Genomic DNA, 11,188 nt, shown 5'->3' on the forward strand with positions numbered 1-11,188 from the left:
TGTGAGCACTCTCCAGTTTCTTTTTGGAGGCACTCAGAGCTATGAGTTTCCCTCTTAGAAATGCTTTCATTGTGTCCCATAAGTTTGGGTATGTTGTGGCTTCATTTTCATTAAACTCTAAAATGTCTTTAATTTCTTTCTTTATTCCTTCCTTGACCAAGGTATTATTGAGAAGAGTGTTGTTCAGTTTCCACGTGAATGTTGGCTTTCCATTATTTATGTTGTAATTGAAGATCAGCCTTATTCCATGGTGGTCTGATAGGATGCATGGGACAATTTCAATATTTTTGTATCTGTTGAGGCCTGTTTTGTGACCAATTATATGGTCAATTTTGGAGAAGGTCCCGTGAGGTGCTGAGAAGAAGGTATATCCTTTTGTTTTAAAATAAAATGTTCTGTAGATATCTGTTAAGTCCATTTGTTTCATAACTTCTGTTAGTTTCACTGTGTCCCTGTTTAGTTTCTGTTTCCACGATCTGTCCATTGATGAAAGTGGTGTGTTGAAGTCTCCCACTATTATTGTGTGAGGTGCAATGTGTGCTTTGAGCTTTACTAAAGTGTCTTTAATGAATGTGGCTGCCCTTGCATTTGGAGCATAGATATTCAGAATTGAGAGTTCCTCTTGGAGGATTTTACCTTTGATGAGTATGAAGTGTCCCTCCTTGTCTTTTTTGATAACTTTGGGTTGGAAGTCGATATTATTAGATATTAGAATGGCTACTCCAGCTTGTTTCTTCAGACCATTTGCTTGGAAAATTGTTTTCCAACCTTTCACTCTAAGGTAGTGTCTTTCTTTTTCCCTGAGATGGGTTTCCTGTAAGCAGCAGAATGTTGGGTCCTATTTGTGTAGCCAGTCTGTTATTCTATGTCTTTTTATTGGGGAATTGAGTCCATTGATATTAACAGATATTAAGGAAAAGTAATTGTTGGTTCCTTTTATTTTTGTTGTTAGAGTTGGCATTCTGTTCTTGTCGCTGTCTTCTTTTTGGTTTGTTGAGGGATTACTTTCTTGCTTTTTCTAGGGCCTGATTTCCGTCCTTGTATTGGTTTTTTCAGTTATTATCCTTTGAAGGGCTGGATTAGTGGAAAGATAAGGTGTGAATTTGGTTTTGTTGTGGAATACTTTGGTTTCTCCATCTATGGTATTTGCAAGTTTGGCCGGGTATATTAGCCTGGGCTGGCATTTGTGTTCTCTTAGTTTCTGTATAACATCTGTCCAGGCTCTTCTGGCTTTCATAGTCACTGGTGAAAAGTCTGGTGTAATTCTGATAGGCCTGCCTTTATATGTTACTTGACCTTTTTCCCTTACTGCTTTTAATATTCTATCTTTATTTAGTTCATGTGTTGTTCTGATTATTATGTGTCAGGAGGAATTTCTTTTCTGGTCCAGTCTATTTGGAGTTCTGTAGGCTTCTTGTATATTCATCAGCATCTCTTTCTTTAGGTTTGGGAAGTTTTCTTCTATAATTTTGTTGAAGATATGTGCTGGTCCTTTAAGTTGAAAATCTTCATTCTCATCAACTCCTATTGTCCGTAGGTTTGGTCTTCTCTTTGTGTCCTGTATTTCCTGGATGTTTTGAGTTAGGATCCTTTTGTGTTTTGTATTTTCTTTGATTGTTGTGCCGATGTTCTCTATGGAATCTTCTGCAACTGAGATTCTCCCTTCCATCTCTTGTATTCTGTTGCTGATGCTCCGTTCCAGATTGCTATGGTTCCAGATTTCTTTCCTAGGGTTTCTATTTCCAGCATTGCATCACTTTGGGTTTTCTTTATTGTGTCTACTTCCCTTTTTAGGTCTAGTATGGCTTTATTCATTTCCATCACCTGTTTGGATATGTTTTCCTGTTTTTCCTTAAGGACTTCTACCTGTTTGGTTGTGTTTTCCTGATTTTGTTTAAGGACTTGTAACTCTTTAGCAGTGTTGTCCTGTATTTCTTTAAGTGGACTATTAAAGTCCTTCTTGATGTCCTCTACCATCATCATGAGATATTCTTTTAAATCTTGGTCTAGCTTTTCGGTTGTGTTGGGGTGCCCAGGACTAGGTGGGGTGGGAGTGCTGCGTTCTGAAGATGGTGAATGTTCTTGATTTCTGTTAGTAGGTTCTTATGTTTGCCTTTTTCCATCTAGTATTCTCTGGAGCTAGTTGTTATAGTTGTCTTTGGTCAGAGCTTGTTCCTCAGGTGATTCTGTTAGCCTCTATCAGCAGACCTGGGAGACTAGCTCTCTCCTCTGAGTTTCAGTGGTCAGAGAACTCTCTGCAGGCAAGCTCTCCTCTTACAGGAAAGGTGCACAGATATCTGGCCTTAGGACCTCCCTCCTGTCCGAAGACGAAGGCCCAAAACAGGACCTGTCTGGAAGCTGAGTTGCTTTAGCCTGTCCCAGAAGCTGTTAGCTCCTGTATTCTACACTCTCACCTGTGCAGAATACTCTCGGAGGAGTCCTGGAACCAAGATGTCTGTAGCCAATGCTCAGGCCAAGCACTCCTGGCCCAGGCGGACCCCTATCCTCTGACCTGGAAAATGGCCAGCTGTCTGGGGCCCGAAAAGGGGGCTGCCTTAGAAGCTCTGTGGCTCCCGCCTGTCCCAGAAGCTTTTAGCTTCTTTATTCCGTACTCTCACCTGTGCAGAATACACTTGGCGGGGTCCTGGAACCAAGATGTCTTCTGCCGATCCTCAGGCATTGAAAGAACTTTTAAAAAATGAATAAATAAACATATAAATCCCAAATCCAGACAAGCAAATTTCCTGCATACCCAAGCCCCATGAATGTGAGAATCAACAATGGGTGAACAGAACATAGGCGTGTACAATGGTCTTGACCAAGATCTCAGAGTTCTCACTAAGTATTTTCTTCTAGACTCCTCATCTTTGAGCTCCTTACTCCTCCATAGTTAACTTCAGAAAACTGAACTGTGAATTCTCTCTAGTCCAGAAATATACATTGTCTCAGAACACTTCTGCTTTAATTCCAGGAATGCTGTTTTTGTGAGTACCCAGAACAAGTCTTTGAAATATAATCATCAGGAAATGCCCATGCTAACTATTTCTGTGTGGATGGTAGATCCTAAATTTGACAAGCATGTATACCTAAACACAGAAGCAATCAAGCCCTACCATGTCTTCACCCCCACCAAACACATGCACATCACACACACACACACACACACACACACACACACACACACACTCTACAACTTTTAGCATTCTGTCTGTGTTTAACAAACTCTTGGTTATTTTTACCTTCCAGTGGGGTTTCTTCTCATTTTGCTTTAGGTCCTTATGTGTTTTCTAACATTAATTCTGTTCATAATGCATATTAACAGAGAAAAGAAAAAAATCTTCTCATCTGGCTAGCTGAAGACAGGTACAAAAATGTTGGTGTCACATTTTTTAATTAAATTCAAGAGTCCCCAAATCATGTTTCTGATTTTTTCTTTTCTTTCTATGTTTGAAAGTAGAGTCTGTAAGCAGTAGGTCAAGTACAGCTTTCTAAAACTTCTTACATGTTCCCCAGCCCCTTTCATGGCTACTTATTTCCCTGGGAAAAGCACTGAAGTCTTTTTTAAAAAATATGATTTTGATAAGCTAATCCATTGCTCATTTTATCTGTCAATGATATAGAAATGTAAATTACCTACCTATATAATTTGTCCTTAATGATTTATGGAAAAAGATTTTAATCACTCTGGTTGAAGGAGTTTGTGGATGAATGTGTCCCAAATGCAGTGGCTTGATGCACAAGGCAAGAAGGCAATGTTGAGCTGGAGGGTCTAGCTGAACCTTCCAGAAGACACCATGGAAGACATTGATGGGAAATGCAAGGCTGTATTGTCTTGTCTCATAAGGTTTAGAAATTATTGTCACTTGGTGGTTCTATAATCAAAATGTGAAAAATGAATACTTCAGTAGCATAGAAAAATGTAGTAAGGTTAGTATAGATACACCTCAAATTGGACAACATATCAACAGAAAAAAAAAGCCACAATGTATTTTTCTTAAGAGACATAAAAAAATAATTAAAGCAGGAAGCATCTTTTGTTAAACAACATGGTTTAATTGGTTAATTTAACTTCTGCAAAAATCCAACTGAAATGACAGAGAAACGCATTAAAACCAAACAGAACCCTTCTTCCAAAACAACAACAACACCCCCCCAAAACAAAATACAAAACCAAACCTAACAGCAGTTAAATTCATGGTAGCTATACACAAGTACATAAGCTATCCAAAAGTACATAAGTAGAAGCTAGCTAGCATAACCCCCAAGTGAGCTGGAACCCCATATACTGGGCCAGGGTGATGCTTCTGTTTTGTTTCATTATATTGTAATTTCAATATCACAATGTTCCAAAACACATACCTAAATGTCATATATAGACAGAAAAGGAAAATTTGACCTATTCCAAGGAAATACAAACCCATACCCCAAATGGCATCCTTTCTCCCCAATTTCAATTCATGAAAAGTCTCTGCTTTGATTAACAGTTGTCCATAAAATAAGTTACTGTTATTCCATCCTATCAGCCTCTCTTGAGAAGTCTGCTCTAACTCCTCCTCTGTGGTCTTTGCTCTGAAACAAATTTTCCCCAAGTACCTTATGTTGTCTCCTCTATGAATTGTTTCTTTGGTGGAGATAAAAACCTGTAAAAACTGAAATGAAATCCCCGTCTGGCCTCTGGGTGGATACTTCTTCAAGTTTTAACCCATGGAAGCAGTCTTAAAACTTTGCTGTTCAGGAAAAGCAAAACTTAAACAAAAGAACATTTGTATTTGAAAATATGCTCAAATTTACCATGTTTTTTTTTTCTGCTTTAAAATATCTTGGATGCCGAGAAATCGATTAGTCAATAAAGTGTGCCAAAGAGGCACTAGAACCTGAGTTTGGATCTCAGCATTTTTATTATTATTGTTATTATTATTATTGTTATTGTTGTTGTTATTATTATTATTGTTATTATTATTATAACAGGCTTGGTGGCAATCTTCTATAGAGCCAGCACATGGGGATGGGAAGAAACAAGAGAATCCCTGGAGCTCACTATACAGCCAGGCTACCTGAGCAGGTATGCCTTAGGTTCAGCCAGTGACCTGTCTCAGAAAATCAAAGTAGAGAAGAATTCAAGAAGGCAGCTTGCATCAACCTCTGACCTACCTCCGCACATGCATGAATACACACATGTCTACATATAAATAGATATAGTTACATCACTTATATCTCACAAAATATCTTCTACCCTCTGTATCTCCTCCCAGATCCAACCCTTCTTCTCTACACACCTCCCTCCTCCCCCTCTCATACGAATACAAATAGGCATCTAAAAAGACACAATAATAATGAAATAAGATAAAAGCAAAGGAGAATAAGACAGATCAAGCAAACAAGCACACACACACACACACACACACACACACACACAAAACTCAGAGACACAGAGTAAGACTTACTACCTGAAAAAGAACCCATCCTCAACACTCCGCAGGAGGCCAAGAATCTGAGACTCCATAGGTCTAGGACATAAGGAAAAACCAAATTCTATTGTTCTGTTAAAATAATAATAGGCATACAATGACTCCCAATGACATTATGCTATACTTATAGATCATTTTTTGCTCAGCCACCATCAGGAAATCTTCATCTTGCATTTGGATGGGAAAAACATGCAGTCTCAAGATGAATGTTCATCACAATGTTCATTCAAGCAACACTATTTAAACCCATTGGGTCCCCATAACTCAAACCAAAAAGAAACAATACATCAAAATGGGAAGAAACCTGTTGGGAAGGAGGGCTTCAGCAGGAGTGGGAGGGGAATGAGAGGCAGCATTGGAATTAAAATGGTCAAAATGCATCATATACATAGATGAAATTGTAAAATAATGGGCAAAAAAAGTAATTGTACTAGAATTAACGTGCAAAGAATGAGAGACCTTGGAACACTCAGTCTTAAATCAACATCTCCATCAAACACCTTCCCTCAATACTTAGTGAATACTGTGAAAGAGGAAGTGAAAGATTTTAAAAGATAGAGTGGATGGAGGGATCAAGGCCTCTATACACAGAGAAGGACAGTCCCACATATGAACTCACAGAAACTGCAGCAGCAAGAACTGAGCCTACACAACTCTCTGAGTATAGAAGCGAATACAGGACCCAATCCCTAACCACAAAGCCATCTCTGGTTTATAACTGCTTACAATGACAAAAGTAGTTTTCTCAACAAAGTCTCTCACTGGAGATTGAAAACACTCTTAAGAGTAAATCCCATGTCTAGCAGTAGATGGCCAACAACACAAAAGGAACTCATTAGCAGCTTGAATGTTCTTTGTCTCAAAATGCTTGGAAGGGACTTTTTTCCCTTTTCTCTTAAGTCCTTTGCATGTATATTACACACTCCAGTTTTGTGGCTTTAGTTTTGCTTTCCAGTTTGTAGTATCTCTATATGAACTGGATATTACTTCTAGGTAGACAACTGAACTGCAAGCTTCCTCTTTGCTGACTAGTTTCAACAAGGGCTGCTTAGGGCTGCAAAGTCATGAAGCATTTTAACCCACTGTGGACTCAGAACTCTAGGGCTGACCTTCTGGACAAGATGTGTTTCTATAACAAACATAGAGTCATGGCTCTTAAAGAGTTAGCCAATCACTTTCATATGGGCTCTGAGGGTCACTGTGTAAGAGGAAATCCATTTCTGATAGTATGTACCTGGTCAACCATCTAGGGCTGAGAGGCCTAGTCCCTTGGGAGAAATCTACTCTTGTTTTGCTAACTGGGCTTGTTGCCTGATTCCCTCTAAGTGTTTATGTTTATATGGATAGATTGGTACTGCTCTCAGCTTTGGCCAAAGTAGTTTCTTTGTGTTGTGGAAAATGCTAAAGGAGAGAATCATAACTTATATACATGCTAAGAATAAGTGATAGTTAAATGATACATTCATGATATCTACATTTCCCTCTCTGAGGCCCAGGAAAGTTTCAGAAAAGGGGTGGGAATGATGGAAAGGCAGGAATATGAGGAGGCTTTCTGTAAAACAGTATCTTCTGGACACCCAGAGATCCTGGTACCCATGAACTCACAGAACATCTGGCTGCTTTCATAAGACCTGACGCAACATGGGACAGCTTAGACTTCCATTATGAACTGAGGAAGGATTCAACCTTCTCTCTGAGGAGTTCATTGCAGGTAGATAGTCTTTGCTTCAGTGACATGGCAACTGGCAAGTTGTCTTTGTTCCAGTAATTAGCCAAACCCTCACAATGTTCATTCAAGCAACACTATTTAAACTCAGTGGGTCCCCATAACTCAAACCAAAAAAAACAATACATCAAAATGGGAAGAAACCTGTTGGAAAGGAGGGCTTCAGCAGGTGTGGGAGGGGAATGAGAGGCAGCATTGGAATGAAAATGGTCAAAATGCATTGTATACAAAGATGGAATTGAATTAACAATTCTTAGGTTCCAGAAGACTTTGTTAAGTTTGGTGTGGATGGGTGTAATGTCCTTATAATTTATACTCTCTGTTCTCTCTTACTATGCACCCTAATAATTCTCATCATTTTATTATTTCTAAGATTTTCATCCTCTACAGAATGTCATATTGTTGGTACCATATACTATTGAGCCTTTTAAGATATCTTTGAAGTCATGAACATTCAAGATGGCTATGTAATCATTTTAATGCTATTTTTCTACTGGGTAATAATCTATTTTACAAATTATTTTATCCATTTAATCATGCAAACACAACATGGCTGCTCCCAAATTCTAAGCATTCTGCATAATTCTACCATAAATATTGATATTTAGGATTTTGTATAAACCTACATTTTCAATATATTAAAATATTTTAATTATATTGTATATCTTAGCCCTTTCACTGAACAGTGCAAGAAATTCAAAATACATACACACATATACCCACACATGCCCCTGCCCCTGGAATGTCTTCACAAGAAATAGTACAAGGAAGTTGAAGTTACACATCGACAGATAACAGAGAATAGGGTTACTAACTGCAATGCCATTATTAGCCTATTACTACACATATGTGTGTATTTCCTTAAAGCAACCACTTTTAATTTATGATTAGTGCATGTTATACAACATGCCTGGAGTTCTAGACCAGAATGGTGACCCAATTTCTGCAACACTCCCAGTTGAAACTATAAGGGTTAGAAGCTCAGAATTAGTCTCCTGAAGTTATTTCTTCTAAAGTAATACTTTCAAGTGAAGATCAGAGCAGTCAAGTGACTGCCTTTCCAGATAAAAAACTTGACTCATTCTTTACCACCAAAGGACATACTTACATATTATAACCTGGAAAAGAGAATGAAGGAAAATATAATTAAATAAAGTTATCTGACAGCATGCACAAGACCTACACAAATTCAAACCAGTCAAAATCTAAGGCATGGAGGATGGGAAGTAGTATTAGCCCCACCCCTAATCAATAAGCTATTTGCAACTGATATCTGCTGGGAAAGAGAAAACCAGTTTGCTCCAATGGAGTGATATATAGGTATACCAGTCACATTCTACGGCCAGACCATGCCCAGGAGTAAATGGGCAACACAAAGGGGATTTAATGTTTTTTATGAGTTTTTGTTGTTGCTGCTTGGCTGGTTTTTTTGTTTGATTCATTTAGTATTGGCTGTTTTGTTATGTGTGGTTCTATTTGTATATTTTTACTTCTATTGTTTGTTTGGATTTTTTGTTGTTTTCATTTTTGAGGGACACACAAAGAAAATTGGATGGGTAGAGAAATGGAGAAAATCCAGGAGGAGTTGGGGGAAGAGAAAACACACACACACACAGAGAGAGAGAGAGAGAGAGAGAGAGGCACATGCTCTCACACACACATACATTATGGGGTTATAGTGAACTTATAAATTTTTATATGACATGAACCTCTATTACTTTGTTTTATATCTCTACTGAGTTACTTTTTTGTTGTTTGAAAAATTATATAAACAGTATAGAAAGGATATTATTCAAAATGAACAAAAATGAAGCATAAAATACTAGTGGTTACATCAGCTAAAGATAAAATTTACAATATTTTTCAGAAAATTATGCCTGTACATATCTTTCCAAAAGATGCAGTGTTTTAAAGGAAACTAAAACTTTAAAGAAAAACTTTGAACAGGTTTTATGTTCCACTCTCATTAATATTGTGCAATGAGCATATCCTCATACTATGAACTATTTTTAATATGCAGAGTGATAGTTACAAATACCACATCATCCAAATTTATGCAACCATCTCTGGAGTTGTCGTTGAAATAATTTACTATAGGCACATTATAATGCAGAGGAAGTGGAGGATAGCATAGTGTTTAAAGTGTATGCCAGTCAAGTGTAGGGACCCAAGTTTTACTCCTAGAACCTATCTAAAAAATGTGAGGTTTGCTAGCTGGAATCTATAGTCTCAGTGCAGGGAAAGTCAGAAAGAAGGGGACTCCTGGAGCTTGTCGGCAAGCTAGTCAAACCAAATTATCATACCCCACAATCAGTGAGAGATACTGTCTCAGAATACATGACAGTGATTGAGCAAAACAGCTGATGATGACCTATGGCCTCCACGAGTACTGTACACTCATCCCTGAACACATAGAAACGTACACACAAAGAGACACACACACAAATGAATTCATTTATTGCACACCAATTTTCTTTTGGATAGTATTAAAAACTCAAATTCAGGTGTGTGTATGGTAGAGAGATGTTTCAATGCTTAAAAAGTCCTGCTGCTCAAGTTTAGTTCCAAGTACCATTTAGCTCCAGTGAATGAAATAACTTCATTTGGCCACCTGAGGGACTTTCAAGTATCATGTGAGTGCAGGGACACACAAACACAGACACACAGACACACAGACACACAGCAGTACATCTTCAAGAAATCATAACGGATATGTGATTGTTATATTTGAAACTAAACCAGATATTTTTTAATTCTCTTCAAGCCATTACCTTTATGACATAAATTCAGAGGAGTTAGGATAATTGGATAACATTTGAACAAACAACACAAATCTACTACACAACTTTTTAATTATAAGCTGAATTATCTGGATTGTATCTGCACTATCTGTATATGCTGACAAATGAATTGAATAATTACTACAAATCCAGTCTGTTTCTGTTCTGAGTCTCTAAGAGAATAAACAAAAATTTCATATGAGTTGTAAGCATATAGGCTGGAAAAGAGCTTGTCTAATGATGCTGATTGCACTTCTGCTTGTGAATAATAGAAGAGGACCAAGGAGAAAAGATAGATGTTTATTTAGATCTCAGGTCAACACTACATAGCAGCACAATTATCATCTATACAGGAAACCAACAAATGGAAGAGGACCAGGCTTGGCAACATGATCATCATCTAGACTTCTTAACAGTGTATATCTAATATATTGGATCAACACCATATGGGCAAATTTTCACATTCATTGGTCTACCATTTTATCTCTAGTTACATGCCAGATCATATAAAAACCTATGTTTCTAAGTGCTGTCCCATAAACCTAAGATATAGTAGCTGACTCTCATCGACTGATACAAGACTATTTTCTCTACATTTTTGATTAAAAATGATTTGGTGACAAATTTTTTGGAGGCAATACAAAAGCAATCCTACATATGAAAGTACCAAGTATTGTTACTATGGTGAGATTTTTACACTGGTGCCTTTCCGGATATATTTGGCAATTTATGCTTCATATAGATAAGGGAAGTTTTCGAGTTTCTTTGACCTAATTAGTTACAAGCTTTACAAATACCAGCTGGAGAGATACAGACTGGAGTCAGGCATCAGTTCATGTGATAAGAGAAGTTTAAAAACCTAGGCATCTGTCATTATTTAAAGGGCTATGAGTCTTAACTGTTTCCTTGAAATTTTGTAGCCTCCAAAAAATGTTTCCAGAAATTAATTTCCTTAATAAAATAATGTAAAAATAAACTCAGAAGAAAGTTTGATGCCAACTTTATTAGAGTGTTAAAGAAATACAGGCAAGCTATAAATCTTGGATAATGACTAAGGAGGGAGACAGAGATGAGAAATCCATGCTCTTTGTGTCTCTCATGTCCCTGCCATACTTAGAAAAAGTCAAAAATGCCATTGTATCTGGAAAAATATGGCCAGGTATGGCTTAAAAAGAAGAAAAACATTATATACTTTCCTGAGAAAGAACTTGTAA

The sequence above is a fragment of the Mus caroli genome, unplaced genomic scaffold (assembly GCF_978045245.1).
Source record: "Mus caroli unplaced genomic scaffold, Mus_caroli_1 scaffold_7, whole genome shotgun sequence".
In the NCBI taxonomy this organism is placed as follows: domain Eukaryota; kingdom Metazoa; phylum Chordata; class Mammalia; order Rodentia; family Muridae; genus Mus; species Mus caroli.